This window comes from Ranitomeya imitator, chromosome 6, assembly GCF_032444005.1.
Source record: "Ranitomeya imitator isolate aRanImi1 chromosome 6, aRanImi1.pri, whole genome shotgun sequence".
Classification (NCBI taxonomy): domain Eukaryota; kingdom Metazoa; phylum Chordata; class Amphibia; order Anura; family Dendrobatidae; genus Ranitomeya; species Ranitomeya imitator.
The window spans coordinates 363,562,461-363,585,639 of NC_091287.1; positions in this window are offsets into that span (position 1 = coordinate 363,562,461).

The window sequence follows — 23,179 nt, forward strand, 5'->3', positions numbered from 1 at the left end:
TTGAGAAACACATGATGGTGTCTCTGTGGTGTTGGATGTTTTGATCTCCCCGAGGTCATTCATCCTTATGTTTGTAGTTACTCACGCTGTCATGCGGATATCAACGTGAGAAACAACCGACGTTCGGGGTGGCAGACCCAAACAGCAGAATTAGGTGTTCGGAATGGACCCCAAACTTTACTGTTCAAGTTCTCCCATCTCTAATCATAAGTAGAAGAGACTGAATATGAAGGAAGGCATAATAAAACTCTAAATGTGAAAATATTGCATTTTAAATTGGAGTGTAATAAATTATTTTCATGAGATTTCCTTCTTCAACATTTCATCTAGTCTTTAAGTAATTTAGGGAATGAAATGTTTTTCTAATGAAGAAAAGCTCAGTTTATCTAATCATTTAATAAAGTCCATGAAAAATGTTATTTCTGTTAAGAAGAGATTTATGCTGAAAACTTGCAGCTGATGTCACCTAGTATATCCAACAGTAGTAGCTGTAGTTTGTGTTCTAATTGGTTCAAACCTTACACCTTGTCAAAGTGTTTTCACTCAGAAAACTGGTTCAGCAAAAATCAATAATTTAGAATATCTGTCACTCTCAGTCTTTCTCTGCAATATTTTTTTCAAGTAATATCCCTCTTTCACTCAGAATACATTATTTTGCCCATCTTTTAAATTGAAAGCATCACCAGATTGAACCTATATGTCTTACATTTGTTAATGTTAATTTCAAGAAACCACAAAAGAATTAATAAATTTGGACTATAGAATCCAATAAAGCTCTGCTGAAGATTTTGAATTGATACATTTGAATATTTATCAATTCTTGAAAACACAAAAAAGCACATTAAAACCAAAAACACTCTGTTGCAAAAAAAAATCACAGTGGACAGCAAGTGCTAGTAAAAAGATAGAAAAAACAGGGTATTTGGTTGATAAGTTTTTTTCAAAAAATGTATATTAAGCCGCTCTACCAAACGTCAAGGTATACCCATATCAGTGCAGTCCTAACTAATGTATGTAATCCCTATCTGATGTATTTAAAACCTGGTCATATGTACAATACCTGTATGAGCAGGATTCAGAAAAGGAATGTCCATGTGGACTCGCTGGACAGAACGGCTCCTGTGTGCACAGCTCAAAAAAGAGGGGTGGAGTCCTCCCCAGTCTTGTGGACACAAGAAAACAATTATGTAAAACCAGAACACATGAGCTGCGCGCACAGTGAACAAGCCCGTAGAGACATGTTCTCACCACCAAGAGACTTGAAAACACAAAAAAGCACAGTAAAGCCAAAAACACTCTGTTGAAAAAAAAATCACAGCAAGTGCTAGTAAAAAGATGGAAAAAACAGGGTTTTTGGTTGATACTTTTTTTGCAAAAACATGTATATTCAGCCGCTCTACCAAATGTCAAGGTATACCCATATCAGAGCAGTCCTAACTAATGTATGTAATCCCTATCTGATGTATTTAAAACCTGGTCATATGTACAATACCTTTATGAGAACTCCACCCCTCTTTTTTTGAGCTGTGCGTACAGGAGCCATTCTGTCCAGCGTGTCCACGCTGCAAACAGCGGACATCATTAGCGAGAGACCCCTTATGGTAGCGAGGCGAGCACCAAATTTAAGAGACCTTCTCACCAGAAGTCATTTTCAGAGACCTACAACGAGATTGAACAGGGGCGTTATTCTGAGGGGCTCATTTCCATGTGGGGACTGCAACATCTGTCCCCACATGGCCGTGACGCGAGATTTTTTTATTCACCCTATCCGTTCCAGTAGACATCCACTCAAGGCTTACATTAATTGTAAGTCTAGGGACGTGATTTATGCCCTCATCTGTCCCTGCAAATTATTGTATGTTGGACAGACGTCGCAAGAACTTAGAAAACGCGTCCAGAAACATATCTCTACGATACATCTAGCGGCTTCTGATTCTAGGAAGGGTGTCTGAACATTTTTTGGCACATCATGGCGGTACTTCTTCTGGTCTTCAGGTGGTGGGCCTGCAGAAACTTGTTTACAATGAAAGAGGAGGGGACAAGCGTAGGATTTTATTACAAGTGGAATCTAGGTGGATTTTCCAATTACAAACGGTGGCTCCCTTTGGATTGAACGAGGAGCTTCTCTTCACGGGATTTTTAGGCTGATGATCAATAAATGGAATGCTTTATATCCTTTTTTTTATACCTATATGTTTTCTTTGAGGTTCTTTCTCAAGGTTTATATTATTGGGTTATGACTTGTTGTATATCGTTCTTGTAGTTTCTATGGGGCTGTGACTCGTCCACATGGTTTGTGAACTGACCCCTCTACAATTCGGAAAATGGAAGCACCACTATTGGACCCTCTCCTGGAATCCGTGGAGATGCAAGGAAGAACACGCTACATTTGGATATTTCCCCTGTTGTTTAATGAATCTCTTCATGGGGATCCACCTTGCTCACTTGGACTCTATGTCGCTTGGACTCAGGCAGGACATTGGACTTGTTTGGCTCTATTTGTACATGACCTGGTCGTTAACATTGTTCATCCTGGACATTTGAGTCTTCTGGTGTCGCCATAGAATATGGAGGAGCCGATGGAGTACCTTTCGGATGGGACTTTGTGGACTATCTTAGTATTATTGTATGCACTCATTTTTTCCCCCAACAGACACCCTGTGATGAAGAAACATCCTTTATATGATTCTAATATTCATATGCCATTATCGCGTCATTATATTGTTTTCTTTATTGGGTGTCGAGCCTTTAATTGTGGATATCATTGGATGTGCTTGTTTTTGTTTTGGGATGTGTTTACATGTATGGGGCTGCGGCATGCATATTTTCTGTATGCCGCTCTTCTCCATACACTTATGTGGGCATTTGTTATCTTCACCAGTCTTTATATATGCCTGTGTGTGCATTAATTAACATTTATTTCTTTTCCCTGGCTTTAGGTGCCTTATTTGCCATACTGGCTATTGGGCCAGGTTATATGCTCCATCTGGCGTTATGCCTTCTGTTTCCTCCTTTCCCCTCTTTGGCTTCCCCGTCCATTCTTCGCGCACCTTCGGCCGTGCTTTCAGGCGCTTGCGCAATGCAACTCAAGTGTGAGTCGGCTTTGCGCAGCCGCCGCTTATCTCCATGGACATTGTTGATACTTCCGGTCTGCCTCCCATTCCACCCAGCCGGCGCGCGTCTCTGCACCTCCTCCACCTGCTTCCGGGCGTCCCAGCTGTCTGCACACCGGACGGTATTGGTTAGTGTATATATATGTGGATTAATCACCACTACTCTCACTTCCCCTGACGAAGCCGCTGCGGCGGCGATACGCGTGGGGTTCTCTTTGCCCACCCCACCTCTGTCTTGATGCCGGACACTTAGGCACGGACTTTTGCTTTGGATCGTATGGCCGGATTAGGTATGGGATTCAGCACAGCTGCTCGCTGACTTAGCTGAGTATTCACTTTCATGCGTGCAGGCTAGATCTTGATAGGCATTACATGGCATCTTTTTGCCAGGGCGTCATTAGGAGGCTCCTATCCTATGCAGTGTAGCCATTGTAGATTATTATATTCTTTTGGGCCGCGTGCATCTAGCTGTGTTAGCTTTCGAGGATATATATCTACTCATTTTCCCTACCGTGCTTATATGCTTTATGGCCATATGTATCCATTACCTATGTTGCTATTGTTGTGGGGTGTTTCTGTACATGGTGTTGTATTTTAAATGTTTTTATTATTTTTGTTGTGGTGTTTAATAAACGATATTGTATTTTTCTACTACATTTGGTTGTGTGGGCCTTTCTATAGTCCATTCTTTTCCTCGTCTTGTTCTATACAGGAGCCATTCTGTCCAGCGTGTCCACATGGATGCTAATACAGGTATTGTACAGAGTTTGACAACGGAATTTAACTGGTTAATAGCTGCTGGTGGATCGTAATTCACCAGAAGATTTTAATTCCACTAGCGGCTATGGCAGGTGTATGTCAGCTGTTCCAAACAGCTGACATGTCCCCGGAAAGATGTGGGCTCACCGCCAAACCCCACATCAAAAGGAGGGACCCCAACATCATCAAACTATTATGCCCGATGTTGGTAAGGGGTTAAAAACACATCCTTTTAGACAAGTCTATTACCCTACTTCACTAGTTTAATTTTTCCCTGTTCCCCCTTTCTATGTTTTCCTTAGAACCTGGTCCCTCCTTTTCATCTGTCGCCACATTCTCCATGCACCCAATAGCACTTGGTAACTGTACTTACAATGATGGCTGGATCATACATGACAAGCACTTTTACCTATTGTGTCCCTCCATTTTATTATAGTTTGTAAGCTTGTCACCAGGCCCTTGCTCTTCCTCTAACAGTTGAACTATGTGTTACTCAGCAAAGTATTTATTGTTTGTACATATCCCCACTTTATTGTAAAGTGCTTTGGGATATGTTGGAGCCATTTAAATAAAATTATTGTTATTAACATGTTTTTGCTACCTTTGGCAGTAGCAAATGCAATGAAATATAATAGCTTGTACTGAGTTTTATCATCACTGTGTAGGGATTATGGCTCATTCTTTTATGAAAAACTATTTAATTTAGCTCTATTCAATGTTTTTTTTCAGCATGAACTGCCTATTTAAGTTCATGTGTGAGCAATAAATGGGATTGAAGTTACATCTTTAACTTGGCCACTCCAAAATCATGACTCTGTATCTTTTGAATCTTTTATTAGAAAGTTTTAAAATGTTGCAGAAATAGGTTAAAAGGATATAGCATTATCAGTACAAAGCAAAACAATAAAAAAATGTAAATATATTATTAATATTACTATTAAATGAAAAAAGTGAAAAACACCAACAAATAAATATTGAAAAAAATGGAAAAACAGCATGAAAATTTATTTTGATTAAAATAGTGATATAGTGGAATATAAAAAGTACACGTATACCACAGATTGTGTGGGCTAGAATGCCCTAGAATTTCCTAAGGGATGCCCTAACAGTGGAGGTTGGCAAACTTAGTTTCAACAGTATGGCTCCCCAACTCCTTAGCGGCTAGCCGTAATAATCCTAATATAACCCTAACCTATGGCAGGTTTCCTGTCAAGGCCACTTAACACCAAGAAATGGATGGATGTTGATAGGGAAGTCTTCTCTAACATTGAGGATGCAGGTCCAACCCTCAGATCACTTTTTTGGACCTTTTGAATGCCTGTAAGGAGAACAACAAATCGTGGTGGCATGAGCAATCACTGAACAACTACATTAAACATAAAATCTTCTCACATGGCCTGAGGATCTTAATTATACCTGCTCCTAGTTGCAGATCTGCCACATTATTAACAAAGTGGGAAGAGATGTTGATGTCATCATCCCTGAGGTTCATGCAAATCTTGCTACAGGAGGAGAAGTGTTATGATAGGCAATTCAGTAACACAATGTACATAGCGATCAAAGCACATACAGTGATCTGACAATAACCCAAAATAATAGAACGAGCTCTGAGACGTGGAAACTCTGTAGAGCGCAATTCCTGATCCTCTCCAAACACAACTAGAGGCAGCTGTGGATTGCGCCCAACGCTCCCTATGCAACTCGGCACAGCCTGAGAAACTAACTAGCCTGAAGATAGAAAAATAAGCCTACCTTGCCTCAGAGAAATACCCCAAAGGAAAAGGCAGCCCCCACATATAATGACTGTGAGTAAGATGAAAAGACAAACGTAGGGATGAAATAGATTCAGCAAAGTGAGGCCCGATATTCTAGACAGAACGAGGATAGGAAAGATAACTTTGCGGTCTACACAAAACCCTAAAGAAAACCACGCAAAGGGGGCAAAAAGACCCTCCGTACCGAACTAACGGCACGGAGGTACACCCTTTGCGTCCCAGAGCTTCCAGCAAAACAAATAGACAAGCTGGACAGAAAAAATAGCAACAAATAGCAAAGAAGCACTTAGCTATGCAGAGCAGCAGGCCACAGGAATGATCCAGAGAAACACAAGTCCAACACTGGAACATTGACAGGAAGCATGGATCAAAGCATCAGGTGGAGTTAAGTAGAGAAGCAGCTAACGACCTCACATGATCACCTGAGGGAGGAAACTCAGAAGCTGCAGTACCACTTTCCTCCACAAACGGAAGCTCCCAGAGAGAATCAGCCGAAGTACCACTTGTGACCACAGGAGTGAACTTTGCCACAGAATTCACAACAGTACCCCCCCCTTGAGGAGGGGTCACCGAACCCTCACCAGAGCCCCCAGGCCGACCAGGATGAGCCACATGAAAGGCACGAACAAGATCGGGAGCATGGACATCAGAGGCAAAAACCCAGGAATTATCTTCCTGAGCATAACCCTTCCATTTAACCAGATACTGGAGTTTCCGTCTTGAAACACGAGAATCCAAAATCTTCTCCACAATATACTCCAATTCCCCCTCCACCAAAACCGGGGCAGGAGGCTCAACAGATGGGACCATAGGTGACCTATGGAATACGTTATGTATGGAAAAAGAATCTGGAAGGGTCAGACGAAAAGACACAGGATTAAGAACCTCAGAAATCCTATATGGACCAATAAAACGAGGTTTAAACTTAGGAGAGGAAACCTTCATAGGAATATGACGAGAAGATAACCAAACCAGATCCCTGTTGTGAATTCTGTGGCTGAATTCACTCCTGTGGTCACAAGTGGTACTGCAGCTTCTGAGCTCCCTCCCTCAGGTGTTCTGGTGAGCTCGTTAACTGCTTCATTACTTAACTCCGCCTGATGCTGCTATCCTTGCTCCTTGTCAATGTTTCAGTGTTGGATCTGAGCTTCTCCTGATTGTTCCTGTGACCTGCTGCTCTGTATAGCTAAGTGCTTTTTGCTTTTTTGTTGCTTTTTTTCTGTCCAGCTTGTCTTTTGTTTTGCTGGAAGCTCTGAGACGCAAAGGGTGTACCGCCGTGCCGTTAGTTCGGCACGGTGGGTTTTTTTTGCCCCCTTTGCGTGGTTTTGCTTTAGGGTTTTTTGTAGACTGCAAAGTTCGCTTTACTATCCTCGCTCTGTCCTAGAATATCGGGCCCCACTTTGCTGAATCTATTTCATCCCTACGTTTTGTCTTTTCATCTTACTCACAGTCATTATATGTGGGGGGCTGCCTTTTCCTTTGGGGAATTTCTCTGGGGCAAGTCAGGCCTATTTTTCTATCTTCAGGCTAGCTAGTTTCTTAGGCTGTGCCGAGTTGCCTAGGTAGTTGTTAGGCGCAATCCACAGCCGCTTTTAGTTGTGTTTAGGATAGGATCAGGTGTGCAGTCTACAGAGTTTCCACGTCTCAGAGCTCGTTCTTGTATTTTTGGGTATTTGTCAGATCACTGTGTGCGCTCTGATCGCTAAGCACACTGTGTTTCTGGATTGCCTTCATAACACCTGTCATTAGCAAACATAACAGATCCCCAACACGAAGTCGGGGACCCACACGGCGTCTGCGATTAGCGAAAAGTTGAGCCTTCTCCTGGGACAAGGTCAAATTGTCCACTACCTGAGTCCAAATCTGCTGCAACCTGTCCACCACAGTATCCACACCAGGACAGTCCGAAGACTCAACCTGTCCTGAAGAGAAACGAGGATGGAACCCAGAATTGCAGAAAAACGGCGAAACCAAGGTAGCCGAGCTGGCCCGATTATTAAGGGCGAACTCAGCCAAAGGCAAAAAGGACACCCAGTCATCCTGATCAGCAGAAACAAAGCATCTCAGATATGTTTCCAAGGTCTGATTGGTTCGTTCGGTCTGGCCATTAGTCTGAGGATGGAAAGCCGAGGAAAAAGACAAATCAATGCCCATCCTACCACAAAAGGCTCGCCAAAACCTCGAAACAAACTGGGAACCTCTGTCAGAAACAATATTCTCTGGAATGCCATGCAAACGAACCACATGCTGGAAGAACAAAGGCACCAAATCAGAGGAGGAAGGCAATTTAGACAAGGGTACCAGATGGACCATCTTAGAAAAGCGATCACAGACCACCCAAATGACTGACATCTTTTGAGAAATGGGAAGGTCAGAAATAAAATCCATAGAGATATGTGTCCAAGGCCTCTTCGGGACCGGCAAGGGCAAAAGCAACCCACTGGCACGAGAACAGCAGGGCTTAGCCCGAGCACAAATCCCACAGGACTGCACAAAAGTACGCACATCCCGCAACAGAGAGGGCCACCAAAAGGATCTAGCCACTAACTCTCTGGTACCAAAGATTCCCGGATGACCAGCCAACACCGAACAATGAAGTTCAGAGATAACTCTATTCGTCCACCTATCAGGGACAAACAGTTTCTCCGCTGGCCAACGATCAGGTTTATTAGCCTGAAATTTTTGCAGCACCCGCCACAAATCAGGGGAGATGGCAGACACAATTACTCCTTCCTTGAGGATACCCGCCGGCTCAGATAAACCCAGAGAGTCGGGCACAAAACTCCTAGACAGAGCATCCGCCTTCACATTTTTAGAGCCCGGAAGGTACGAAATCACAAAGTCAAAACGGGCAAAAAACAACGACCAACGAGCTTGTCTAGGATTCAAGCGCTTGGCAGACTCGAGATAAGTCAAGTTCTTATGATCAGTCAATACCACCACGCGATGCTTAGCTCCTTCAAGCCAATGACGCCACTCCTCGAATGCCCACTTCATGGCCAGCAACTCTCGGTTGCCCACATCATAATTTCGCTCAGCAGGTGAAAACTTCCTGGAAAAGAAAGCGCATGGTTTCATCACTGAGCAACCAGAACCTCTCTGTGACAAAACAGCCCCTGCTCCAATCTCAGAAGCATCAACCTCGAACTGGAACGGAAGAGAAACATCTGGTTGACACAACACAGGGGCAGAAGAAAAACGACGCTTCAACTCTTGAAAAGCTTCCACAGCAGCAGAAGACCAATTGACCAAATCAGCACCCTTCTTGGTCAAATCGGTCAATGGTTTGGCAACACTAGAAAAATTGCAGATGAAGCGACGATAAAAATTAGCAAAGCCCAGGAACTTTTGCAGACTTTTCAGAGATGTCGGCTGAGTCCAATCATGGATGGCTTGGACCTTAACCGGATCCATCTCGATAGTTGAAGGGGAAAAGATGAACCCCAAAAATGAAACCTTCTGCACACCAAAGAGACACTTTGATCCCTTCACAAACAAAGAATTAGCACGCAGGACCTGAAAAACCGTTCTGACCTGCTTCACATGAGACTCCCAATCATCCGAGAAGATCAAAATGTCATCTAAGTACACAATCAGGAATTTATCCAGGTACTCACGGAAGATGTCATGCATAAAGGATTGAAACACTGATGGAGCATTGGCAAGTCCGAACGGCATCACTAGATACTCAAAATGACCCTCGGGCGTATTAAATGCAGTTTTCCATTCATCGTCTTGCCTGATTCTCACCAGATTATACGCACCACGAAGATCTATCTTAGTGAACCAACTAGCCCCCTTAATCCGAGCAAACAAATCAGATAACAATGGCAAGGGGTACTGAAATTTAACAGTGATCTTATTAAGAAGGCGGTAATCTATACACGGTCTCAGCGAACCATCCTTCTTAGCTACAAAAAAGAACCCTGCTCCTAATGGCGACGATGACGGGCGAATATGCCCCTTCTCCAGGGATTCCTTCACATAACTGCGCATAGCGGTGTGCTCAGGCACGGATAAATTAAACAGTCGACCTTTTGGGAATTTACTACCAGGAATCAAATTGATAGCACAATCACAATCCCTATGCGGAGGCAGGGCATCGGACTTGGGCTCATCAAATACATCCCGGTAATCAGACAAGAACTCTGGAACCTCAGAAGGGGTGGATGACGAAATTGACAGAAATGGAACATCACCATGTACCCCCTGACAACCCCAGCTGGACACCAACATGGAATTCTAATCCAATACTGGATTATGGGCTTGTAGCCATGGCAACCCCAACACGACCACATCATGCATATTATGCAACACCAGAAAGCGAATAACCTCCTGATGTGCAGGAGCCATGCACATGGTCAGCTGGGTCCAGTATTGAGGCTTATTCTTGGCCAAAGGTGTAGCATCAATTCCTCTCAATGGAATAGGACACTGCAAGGGCTCCAATAAAAACCCACAACGTTTAGCATAATCCAAGTCCATCAAATTCAGGGCAGCGCCTGAATCCACAAACGCCATGACAGAATACGACGACAAGGAGCATATCAAGGTAACGGACAGAAGAACTTTTGACTGTACAGTACCAATGGCGGCAGACCTAGCGAACCGCTTAGTGCGCTTAGGACAATCAGAGATAGCATGAGTGGAATCACCACAGTAGAAACACAGCCCATTCAAACGTCTGTGTTCTTGCCGTTCAACTCTGGTCATAGTCCTATCGCACTGCATAGGCTCAGGTTTAATCTCAGGTAATACCGCCAAATGGTACACAGATTTACGCTCACGCAAGCGTCGACCGATCTGAATGGCCAAAGACATAGACTCATTCAAACCAGCGGGCATAGGAAATCCCACCATGACATCCTTAATGGCTTCAGAGAGACCCTTTCTGAAAATGGCTGCAAGCGCAGATTCATTCCATTGAGTGAGCACGGACCATTTTCAAAATTTCTGGCAATATAGATCTATCTCATCCTGAGCCTGACAAAGAGCCAGCAAATTTTTTTCTGCCTGATCTACTGAATTAGGCTCATCGTACAGCAATCCAAGCGCCAGGAAAAACGCATCGATATCACTCAATGCAGGATCTCCTGATGCAAGAGAAAATGCCCAGTCCTGAGGGTCGCCACGCAAAAAAGAAATGACGATCCTAACCTGTGGCGCTGGGTCACCAGAGGAGCGAGGTTTCAAAGCCAGAAACAGTTTACAATTATTCTTGAAACTCAGAAATTTAGTTCTATCTCCAAAAAACAAATCTGGAATAGGAATTCTCGGTTCTAACAAAGAATTCTGAACCACAAAATTTTGAATATCTTGAACTCTTGCCGTGAGCTGATCTACACATGAAGACAGACCTTTAATGTCCATTGTAACACCTGTGTCCTGAACCACCCAAATGTCTAGGGAAAAAAAGACAAATCACAGTGCAAAGGAAAAAAATGGTCTCAGAACTTCCTTTTTCCCTCTATTGAGAATCATTAGTACTTTTGGCTTCCTGTACTGTTATGATAGGCAATTCAGTAACACAATGTACATAGCGATCAGAGCACATACAGTGATCTGACAATAACCCAAAATAATGGAACGAGCTCTGAGACGTGGAAACTCTGTAGACTGCAATTCCTGATCCTCTCCAAACACAACTAGAGGCAGCTGTGGATTGTGCCTAACGCTCCCTATGCAACTCGGCACAGCCTGAGAAACTAACTAGCCTGAAGATAGAAAAATAAGCCTACCTTGCCTCAGAGAAATACCCCAAAGGAAAAGGCAGCCCCCACATATAATGACTGTGAGTAAGATGAAAAGACAAACGTAGGGATGAAATAGATTCAGCAAAGTGAGGCCCGATATTCTAGACAGAACGAGGATAGGAAAGATAACTTTGCGGTCTACACAAAACCCTAAAGAAAACCACGCAAAGGGGGCAAAAAGACCCTCCGTACCGAACTAACGGCACGGAGGTACACCCTTTGCGTCCCAGAGCTTCCAGCAAAACAAATAGACAAGCTGGACAGAAAAAATAGCAACAAATAGCAAAGAAGCACTTAGCTATGCAGAGCAGCAGGCCACAGGAATGATCCAGAGAAACACAAGTCCAACACTGGAACATTGACAGGAAGCATGGATCAAAGCATCAGGTGGAGTTAAATAGAGAAGCAGCTAACGACCTCACCAGATCACCTGAGGGAGGAAACTCAGAAGCTGCAGTACCACTTTCCTCCACAAACGGAAGCTCCCAGAGAGAATCAGCCGAAGTACCACTTGTGACCACAGGAGTGAACTCTGCCACAGAATTCACAACAGAGAAGAATACCTTTGATAAAATGTCACTGAAACTAAAAGACTGTATTAAGGGTGTCCTTAAGTTCAAGATTGATCCTGACTTTGGAGCTAAGGAAGAAAATTTCAAAATTGCGGTGGATAGATTTCAACTTGAATTTAAGTACATAAATTACAAACGGTTTATCAAGGACTGTGCTGAATTCGAGAAACAAGCATAGCCATCCTTACAATCTACACAAGCTCCCACTACAGATATTTCTTCTTCAGATATCAAATTCTCTGACATAGATTCTGCACCTAGGTGTTTTGCATCTAGGCAATTTCACAAACTAAGGGTCGGGAAAGAAGGGAAAATCAAAAAACATGGCAAAGACAAGGTAACAAAAAGATATCCTGCTTCCTCTGGGTTGGCTTCCTGCTCTTTTTTAGAGGATTGGCAACTGATTCCTTATTATCTCAGGATTTGATCTATCCCATCCAACAATGGGACACTGAGCAATCTAGACAAGCATCTGTCATCAACAAAGTGGCTCTGCATAATAACCAGGTCATAAACCTCTCAAAACATAAACTTATGGACGTGGAAAGGTTGCTATTGAGTAGGGGCTTAACATTTGTCCCTACAACAAGGTTTGACCCCTTTCTATGGATCAAGGACCTTGATCTCTTCACTAGAAAACTAACGTGGAGGAGGTTTTTTAAAAAAAATGATCTGGCTAAATGTCAGCAACTGAGTATCTCCCCATATGAGCTACCCGATCTAAGAATGCTTAATGCACTGTCAGAATAAAGGAGTAAAGCCATCAGTACAGGTCCCTTTATGGATCTAAAAAATAAGAGCACATGTATGCCTCCATCAAATGAATTTGGAAGTACAGAGATCTTCCAAGAACTGGTGACCAAGGAGATCAACAACATTAATCCAAAACCACTCACCCCAATCTGTCATTCGCTGAAAGGAAGACTCTTGTTGGCTTGATAACAATTCTACTATTATTAAGCCATCTGATAAGGGCGGCAATACTGTGGTAATAAATAGCGTAAAATATGAGATGTATTTAATCATATTATCTGACCACTACGCATCCGAGGTAATAAGAATGGATCCAACTAAGGATTATACCTCTAAGTTAAAATGCATCCTCACATGGGCATTACAGGGTGGCTTGGTCTCCAACAGTGAATTACATTTTTTACTCCCTAAATTTCCAGTGGTGGCTACTGTGATGTTACTGTAAGATTTTGGAACTCCTAGAGTGAACCCACAGATCCGCGACAACGAACCTCCCAAGGGTGAGCTAGCCAGGTAGACAACCCCCAATACAGGGAGCGTTAGGGGCAGGCCCAAGGGAGACAATTGCCGCAGAAGCTGGCACCTGGGGACAGGAAATAAGAGATTCAAAAGAGAGAAGGAGAGGGTAGGTCTGACCGAGCGAGAAAAGATTTTGGATGGACTGGTGTGGACTGGAAAGAAACGAGATAAGGAGATAACTGAAAATGACCCAGACACTGGAATGGCTGGGTGAGACAGAGGCGGAACGTGGACAGGACATGGAAGAGACACAGAACCAACCAGACTAGAAAGGAGAATCAAGGAAGACTTGAAAATGACAGAGACACTAGGTGAACCGGACTGAGCAGAGACACATGATGGACCGCGCAGAGACAAGAGAGGACCTGGGTCATTAGAAGCACAAATGACAATCAGGCTAGGAGGCAGAGGAAGAGTTACCTTAAATACATGGGACGCAGAAGGACTTCAGGGTCTGGGTCCTCCAAGATCAAAGAGAGGAGAAGCAGCTCGCCTATATATCAAAAGAGAAAGTGCTCGTGCGCAGAGGGAGCTGGAGTGCGAGGTGCGCCCGCGCAGCCGGCGGAATCCCAGAAGCTGTGGTGAGTCATGAAGAGGAGAAGGAAGAATGGTGTCTGCAGGAAAAGCGCGCCGAAGCAGGTGAGTATGTCGGCGAGTGGAGAAGGGAGCAAGGGGCAGAGTGGCAGGCAGGGCAGCAGGAGCGGTAGCGCAGAGCGGCGCCATGACAGTACCCCCCCTTACTTCCCCTCTTTCTAAGACCTGAAAGAAATCTGGCTAAAAATGTGAGGAGCCTGTATGTTCTCACGGGGCTCCCAAGAACTTTCCTCGGGACCAAAACCCTTCCAATCAGCCAAAAAGAGGGTTCTACCTCTAGACTTTTTCATGGCAAGAATATCTTTGACCTCAAAAACATCTGGGTCGGAAACAGGCAAAGGAGTTTGAGGAGGGGAAGCATGGAACTGATTGGAAACGAGAGGTTTAAGAAAGGAAACGTGGAAAGAGTTGGTATGCGAAGTGAAGCAGGCAACTTCAACTTGTAGGAAACATCATTGATATGAGCCAAAACCTCGAAGGGAACTATGTACTGTGGACCCAACTTAAACGAGGGGATCTTAAGACGAATGAACCTGGAAGACAACCAGACCTTATCACCTGGCCGATATAACGGAAGATCCAGGCGTCTCTTATAGGCATAGCTCTTAATCCTGACCTGTGCCTGTTCAAGTGCAATTTTGGTCTCCTGCCAGACACTGGAGAACTCCTCGGACGGAAGATCGGCCGCTGGCACACCCGAGACAGGAAGCACCGGCAGGGGAACTCCAGGATGTTGCCCATAAACGATGAAGAAGGGAGATTTGGAAGAAGAGTCATTGATATGTTATTGTACGTGAACTCGGCCCATGGAAGCAAATCAGCCAAGTTATTATGATGACCATTGGAAAAATGACAGAGATAGGTCATTAGAATTGGGTTTGTGCGCTCAGCTTGTCCGTTGGTCTGTTGATAGTAAGCAGTAGAGAAATCCAAAGTAACATTCATCAGCTTGCATAGAGTGCGCCAGAAACGAGAGGTGAACTGCACTCCTCTATCAGAGACTATGTGTAGAGGAAAGATGTGAGCTATGAAGATTCTTGCCAACTCTGGAGCGGAAGGTAAACCAGGCAAAGGGACAAAATGAGCCATCTTGGAAAATTGATCCATGACTACAAAAATGTCCAGAAGAGCAAGGAAGATCTGTAATAAATTCCATGGCGATGTGTTGCCAGGGAGCCGAAGGAACTGGAAGCGGATGCAAGAGACGGAGGGCAAATGCCTAGGAACCTTGTTCTTTGCACAAGAAGGACATGAGGCGACAAAACTTCGGAAGTCTTGTAGGAGAGACCGCCACCAATAATAGCGCATGATGAGAGCGAGTGTCTTCTTGTACTCAACATAGCCTGCCAATTTGGAGGCATGACCCCAACATAAAACTTGAGATCTCTTGTTTGCCTGGACGAAGGTCTTACCTGGAGGAAAGGAAGACATGCTGATCGGAACTACAAGAATGATCTTGCTGGTATCCATGATATGTGAAGTTTCTTCTTCAACATTGGATGCAAGAAAAAATCTAGACAAGGCATTAGCTTTGAAGTTTTTGTTGCCAGGACGGGATTAAGTCTTTGTGCAGAATTAATGTATTCCAGTTTCGTCCGTATAGATCTTGAAAGGGTGAACAGCTCCCTCCAGCAAATACTGCTACTCCTCCAGTGCCAACTTAATAGCCAATAGTTCTTTGTCGCCAATGGCGTAATTTCTCTCCGAGACGGAGAATATTTTGGAAAAGAAGCCACAAGTAGCTAGTTGTCCGGAAGATGATCTCTGAGAAGAACCGTGCCAGCGTCAATGGCAGAAGCATCTACCTCAAGGATGAAAGGTCTGTTGACCTCAGGATGACGAAGTACAGGAGCGGAAGCAAAGGCTTGCTTAAGATACCAAAATGCTTCTTCAGCTTCAGAAGTCCAGATGTGAGGATTGGACCCTTCTCGAGTCAAGGCAGAAATTGAGGAGACCAGAGTAAAGAAATGTGGAATAAACTGCTGGTAGTAATTTGCGAACCCGAGAAAGCGTTGACTTGCCTTTACCCCTTGAGGATGTGGCCAGATAAGAACAGCAGACACTTTATCTGGATCCATCCGTAAGCCTGAGTCAGAAATTATATAGCCGAGGAACGGTAATGAAGATTGTTCAAAGACACACTTCTAGAGTTTGGCATAAAGATGATTCTGTCTAAGACGAGTTAGGACTTGGCGGACATCTCTCCTGTGGGAAGCAAGATCCGAGGAAAACACAAGAATGTCGTCTAAATATACCACCACACAGGAGTAGAGTATATCCCGGAAGACATCATTCACCAACCCCTGAAAGACCGCTGGAGCGTTACACAGGCAGAAAGGCATGACTAGATACTCATAGTGGCCATCTCAGGTGTTAAAGGCGGTTTTCCACTCGTCTCCAGACCAAATACGGACTAGGTTGTAAGCTCCATGAAGATCCAATTTCGTGAAAATTCATGCTCCCCTAAGGCGATCGAACAACTCTGGAATAAGAGGTAGAGGATACTTGTTTTTGATTGTGAGATTGTTGAGGCCTTGGTAGTCATTACATGGACAGAGGCATCCATCCTTCTTCTTAACAAAGAAAAAAACAGCACATGCAGGGGAGGAGGACTTGAGAATTGTAACAGCCCTGCCGGCATCACTGCATGGCCTACCATTCCCCACCTGCCTGCTACATCAACTCACTCACTCTGTGCTGTGAGATCTGTCTGCTGCCGGCTCCATGCCATGTGCTCCATGGCCGCTAACTCTGTGAAAACTTCCTGGCTGTGTGCACAGGAGGGTGGTGCCAGCAACTCCGGATTCTTATTGAGACTGTGTGCACCACCTTAAGGTGTTCCTTCCATTAGCCTTGAGGCCTCTGATACTTAAGGCATCCTCACCCTTTGGAGGAAGCCTGAGCAAACTATTTCCCTCAGTTAGCACTTGCTATTGAGCTGCCAGGTCGTGTCTGTTTCCTGTCTCAGAGGGCTGCAATTAGCAGGCCTTCATCGGTGTTCTGTTTGTGTATCCGTTTCTGTCTGTACTCTGGTCTATGTCAGTTTCTGTTACTCCTTTGTCATTAGTCATTTCCCACTCTGCTGTGTGTACCTCCGCCTTATCTTTCTGCTCTGTTCGCAACTGTCTGTGGCTCTGCTTCTCTCTGCTCAGTTCTGCCACAACCTGTGGTTCTGTGCCTCTCAGCTTTGCTCTCAGCTCTGCACTCTGTGGCTTTGCTCTCAGCTCTGCTCTCTGTAACTTTGCTCTGCACTCTGACCTTGCTATGCACTCTGTGGCTTTGCTCTGCGGCTCCACTCAGCTCTCGCTCTGCGGCACCGCTCCTTGCGGTTCTACCTGGCTCCATTTCTTGTGGTTCTACGTCTCTTGCTCTTGGCTCTGACTACTACTCTTGGCTCCACCTCTGGCGTTTCTGCATGTGGCTCTGCCACCTGCTCTTAGCTCCGCCTTCTCCTTCTCTGCTCTTAGCTCCGCCTTCTCCTTCCCTGCTCTTAGCTCTGCCTTCTCCTTCTCTGCTCCTAGCTCCGCCTTCTCCTTCTCTGCTCTTTGCTCCGCCATCTCCTTCTCTGCTCCGCCTTCTTCATCTCTGCGCTTGCTCCGCCTCCTGTGGTTCTGCTTTTCATCCGCTCTTGCTCTATCTCTGTGCAGCAACATGCCGTACAGGTCTCTACCTGTTTGCTTATATTCACCAGTCTGAACAGGTTCTTACCTGTTTCCATACACCTGCCTGTATACCAGTTGCTACCAGAATATCATCCCTGTCTGCCTGTCTTCCAGAGTGCCAGCCGTGCCCACCTGTCTGCCAGAGTGCCAGCCGTGCCCGTCTGTATCTCCATCAAGTCAGTCTGCCCATCAGGGTCTCTGCCGTACCAGTCCATCAGCCAGTGTCACAGCCATGCCTGCCTGCCTCTGTCTGGTCCCTGGTGGGTTAAGCATCTACAGTCCGACTCCACCCTGGAGTGGTACCTAGTAGCTTCCTATTGCACAAGCCTCACCTCACCATCAGAGGCTCCAGCGAACACCTAGGAAGCTACTTAGTTACGCCCCTTCCAGGGAAGTTCAGTCTGTGGTCCACTGGGGCCACACCCCAAGACGCCCGCACCAACCATTCTCGGCGCAAGCATTACACGAATAAAGCGTTTAGACAAATTTTCCCAGACATATTCAGTCATGGCCTGTGTCTTGGTTGGTGACAACGGATAGATTCGACCCCGGGGTGGAGTGGAGCCTGGTACAACATCTACTGGGCAGTAGCATGGTCGATGTGGAGGCAAGATCTCTGCTTCTTTCTTGTCAAAGACATCCAAGAATGACAAATACGAGGAAGGTAAGTTAGCAGGCACAGAAATTGGATGAGGAGGTTTTCTTGGCAGAACAGGAAGCAGGCAGTTATTCTGACAGAAGAGTCCCCAGCGCATGATGTCACCAGACCATCAGTCAAGACAAGGCTTGTGAGTTCTCAACTAAGGAAGACCAAGCAGAATAGTATGGGACAAGGAGGGCAGCACATAGAAGACGATCTTATCCCGAAGTAGGATTCCAATTTGGAGTTCCAACTCTTCAGTTACCAAAGTAACAGACTCCCACAGGGGTGGACCATCGACAAATGCAATCTGTCGAGGAGTCTCCAGGGATCTGACCGGAATCCGCAACCTTCTAACTGCCTCGAGTTGGATGAAATTCCTGGCCGCCCCGGAATCTATATAAGCAAAATCAGAAAAACGCTTATTACCCAGATGCAAAAGAACTGAAAGAGTAAGGGGTTGAGAGGGTTCAGGGATACCTAGGGAGAGCTCTCTTAACTTTCCTAGGTTGAGGCATTTCCTGGCCTCAAAGGACAGGAACGCAAAAGATGAGCCACACTGCCACAATAGAAACAAAGACCTTGAGTAAGCCTCTCTTTCTGACGCTGCTCCACAGGCTTAAGATGATCCACCTGCATGGGTTCTGGGGCAGAGATGGCAGAAGTCGACTCAGGACATGAACAGGAGGAACTAGGAGTAGTCGGAGTGAGACGAGGAAATCTCCTTTCTCTAGCAGACTGTCGAGTACGTTCTTGAAATTGTAATTCTATGTGGGTCGCCAATGAGATTAGATCCTTTAGTGACGTCGGAGTGTCGCGACCTGCCAACTCATCCTTGATCTGAGGAGAAAGCCACCGCCAGAAGGTCCCCACTAAAGCCTCATTATTCCATTCTAATTCAGATGAAAGAGTGTGAAAACAGATGGTGTATTGACCCACCGAAAGTGTTCCTTGATGAAGGTTAAAAAGAGACTCATTGGAAGAGGCCAAACAACCCGAACACCTTGCGGAAAGTATCTAAAAAGATGGAAAGTTGAGAAACAAGAGGACCATCCCGCTTCCAGAGAGGATTTACCCACTCTAAAGCGTCGCCCTCTAACTGTGAGATAACAAAAGCAATTTTAGCATGGTCAGTGGGATACTGCATGGGTAGTAACTCAAAATGAAGCTGACATTGATTAAGAAACCCTCTACACAATTTAGGATCCCCACTATAGTGAGGAGGTTCTGTCAGGCGAGGAGGTGGGTGAGACACCGAGCACTGAGAGGCAACGGAAACTGGAGACTGAAGAGCACGAAGATGGTCATCCACAGAAGCCATGAAATTAAGAATATGAACTTGAGTATCACGCTGCTGAGCAAGTTCATGTTGGAGACTTGCCAAGTGCGAAGCACTCCCAGGGTCGGAAGCCTGCAGGCAGGAGAGTCGAGACTCCATGGACTTCAAACAGGACATAATCCTTGCTTGATTTTCCTGAAGGAACAATAACTCCTGAGTAGGAGTCGAGGTACTGTACCAGCGGTGTCCATGGCCTGATTGTCCTGTGATGTTACTGTAAGGTTTTGGAACTCCTAGAGTGAACCTGCTGATCCGCGACAACGAACCTCCCAAGGGTGAGCTAGCCAGGTAGACAACCCCCAATACAGGGAGCGTTAGAGGCAGGCCCAAGGGAGACTATTGCTGCAGAAGCTGGCACCTGGGGACAGGAAATAGGACATTCAAAAAAGAGAGGGAGAGCGTAGGTCTGACCGAGCAAGAAAAGACGTTGGATGGACTGGTGTGGACTGGAAAGAAATGAGATAAGAAGCTGCGGTGAGTCATGAAGAGAAGGAAGAACGCGCGCCGGGAAGAGGAGCGCGCCAAAGCAGGTGAGTATGCCGGCGAGCGGAGAAGGGAGCGAGGGGCAAAGCGGCAGGCAGGGCAGCAGGATCAGTGGCGCAGAGCGGCGCTGTGACAGCTATGTTTTATGCATTGCCCAAGATCCACAAGGGCATGACCCCCCTTAAGGGATGACAGATCATTTCTAGGATTGACTCTCTCTCCCAGAACTCCAGAATCTATCTGGTCAGACTCCTGAAACCCTTGTGAAGTCCTTCCCTCATACCTGAAGAATACTATTGATCTCAATAAACTAGAGGTCATATTTGGTGACGCTGATAACATCATTGCCTCCATTGATGTAGAGGTTCTATATAGTAGTATTCGGCAAACGGACGGTTTAAATGCAGTTAAACATTTTCTCTGCCATAGGGGTACCCATTTGGGGCTGCAAAATGGGTTTATTTGTGTTTATTCTTTGAGGTGCTGGAATTTTTGCTTCAGTACAACTATTTTCTGTTTGATGGGAAGTGCTATCACCAGCTCAGGGTCACAGAAATGGGAAACCCTTGTGCCCCCACCTATGCTAACTTAGTCCTGGGCTGTTGAGAGGACTCATACATTTTCAGGGAAGAGAATGTTGTCTGATGCCCCAAGATATTGTTCTGGACGTGCTACATTGACAACATTCTTATCCTGTGGCACGGAAACCATGAATCATTTGTGGACTTCATGAGCCACCTCAACGTCAATGACCTAGACCTTTTGTTCACCTATGAAATTGGAAGTGACCAAATTGCCATCCACTTCAAGGACATCTGATGGCTATCTCTGTACCTCAATATTCCAGAAATAAACAGCGACAACCTCCTCGGTGAGAAAGTCATTATCCTTTCCCCTGAGGAGGGGATTGCTAATGGGCAGTTTCTCAGACTGCAAAGGAATTGTTCTTCACTGTTGTATTATAAGATCCAATCCAGAGCCCTAAAGGTTCAGTTCATGGATAGAGGGTAACCAGAAGATATAGTGGATTTGTCTCACAACTTCTCTCTTCATACCAGCAGCTCCTCTCTACTTGTTCCTGAACCCAAGGATGATTCTAGCTCCATCACACGCTTGATTGGTATGTTTGGTGACCAGTCTAAGAAAGCAATGGAAATTCCTAACCCCTTTACCCCCAAGGGTGGTTTGCATGTTAATTTCCAGGCCAATTTTTACAATTCTGACCACTGTCCCTTTATGAGGTAATAACTCTGGAATGCTTAAATGGATCAGTGATTATTATTATTATTTTATTATTTTTATTATTATTATTATTCATTTTTATAGCGCCATTTATTCCATGGCGCTTTACATGTGAATGGGGCAAATATAGACAAGTACAATAATCATGAGTAAAACAAGGCACACACAAGTACAGGAGGAGAGAGGACCCTGCCCGCGAGGGCTCACAGTCTACAAGGGATGAGTGAGGATACACTAGGTGAGGGTAGAGCTGGTCATGTGGCGGTTCAGTAGACTGGGGATCACTGCAGGTTGTAGGCTTGTCGGAAGAGGTGGGTCTTCAGATTCCTTTTGAAGGTTTCCGTGGTAGGTGAGAGCCTGATGTGTTGGGGTAGAGAGTTCCAGAGTATGGGGGAAGCACGGGAGAAGTCTTTGATGCGGTTGTGGGAGGAAGAGATGAGAGAGGAGTAGAGTAGGAGATCATGAGATGATCGAAGGTTGCGTGTAGGTAGGTAGCGGGAGACCATGTCACAGATGTATGGAGGAGTCAGATTGTGAATGGCTTTGTATGTCATTGTTAGTGATTTGAACTGTAGCCTCTGGGCAATAGGAAGCCAGTGAAGGGCCTGGCAGAGAGGAGAGGCTGGGGAGTAATGGGGAGACAGGTGGATTAGTCAGGCAGCAGAGTTTAGGATGGATTGGAGTGGTGCCAGAGTGCTAGAAGGGAGGCCAGAGAGTAGGAGGTTGCAGTAGTCAAGGCGGGAGATGATAAGGACATGTGCTAATGTTTTGGGGTTTGCGTGGTCAAGGAATGTACGGATCCGGGAAATGTTTTTGAGTTGGAATCGGCAAGAGGAGGCAAGGGCTTGGATATGTGGCTTGAAAGAGAGGGTAGAGTCAAGGATCACCCCGAGGCACCGAGCGTGCGGGACCAGGGAAAGAGAGCAGCCATTGACATTGATGGATAGGTCGGGTGGAGGGGTAGGGTTAGGTGGGGGAAAGATGATAAATTGATGATTGTGAAAATGTTTTCTCGGGACATACTGTACTTCATGATAGTGGTAAAATTTCTTTGATATGACTTGCGTTTTTGTGTAAAAAGCAAAAATTTGGCAAAAATATTGAAAATTTCACAATTTTCCAACTTTGAATTTTCATGCCCTTTGTCCATGTCTACTTAACATTACAATAATTTTGGAAACATTATTTTTTGTTAGGAAGTTATAAGGGTTAAAAGTTGACCAGCAATTTCTTATTTTTACAACAAAATTTACAAAACCATTTTTTAGGGTCAAGTTACATTTAAAGTCACTTTGAGGGGTGTAAATGACAGAAAATACCCAAAAGTTACTCCATTCTAAAAACTGCACCTCTCATAGTGAGCAAAAACACATTCAAGAATTTTTTTTAACTCTTTATGTGCTTCACAGGAACTGAAGCAATGTGGAAGGAAAAAATTAACATTTAACTTTTTTTTACAAACAATTTAATTAAGTACCAATTTTTTGGTTCACAAGGGTAACAGGAGAAAGTAGATGCACAAAGTTGTTGTGCAGTTTGTTCTGAGTACGCCGATACCCCATATGTGAGAGTAAACCACTGTTTGGGCGCATGGCAGAGCTTGGAAGGGAATGAGCGCCGTTTGACTTTTTCAATGCAGAATTGGCTAAAATTGAGATTGGATGCCATGTTGCTTTTGGAGAGCCCCTGATGTGCCTAAACAGTAGAAACCCCCAGATGTGACACCATTTTGAAAGCTAGACCCCTTAAGGAACTTATCTAGATGTGTGGTGAGAACTTTGAACCTCCAAGTGCTTCACAGAAGTTTATAACGTAGAGCTGAGAAAATAAAGATCCTAATTTTTCGAGAAAAAATTACATTTTTGCCCCTCCAATTTTTATTTTCACAAGGATAACAGGAGAAATAAGTTGCCAAAAGTTTTTGTGCAATTGTCCTGAGTATGCTGATACCCCATATGTTGGATTAATCCACTGT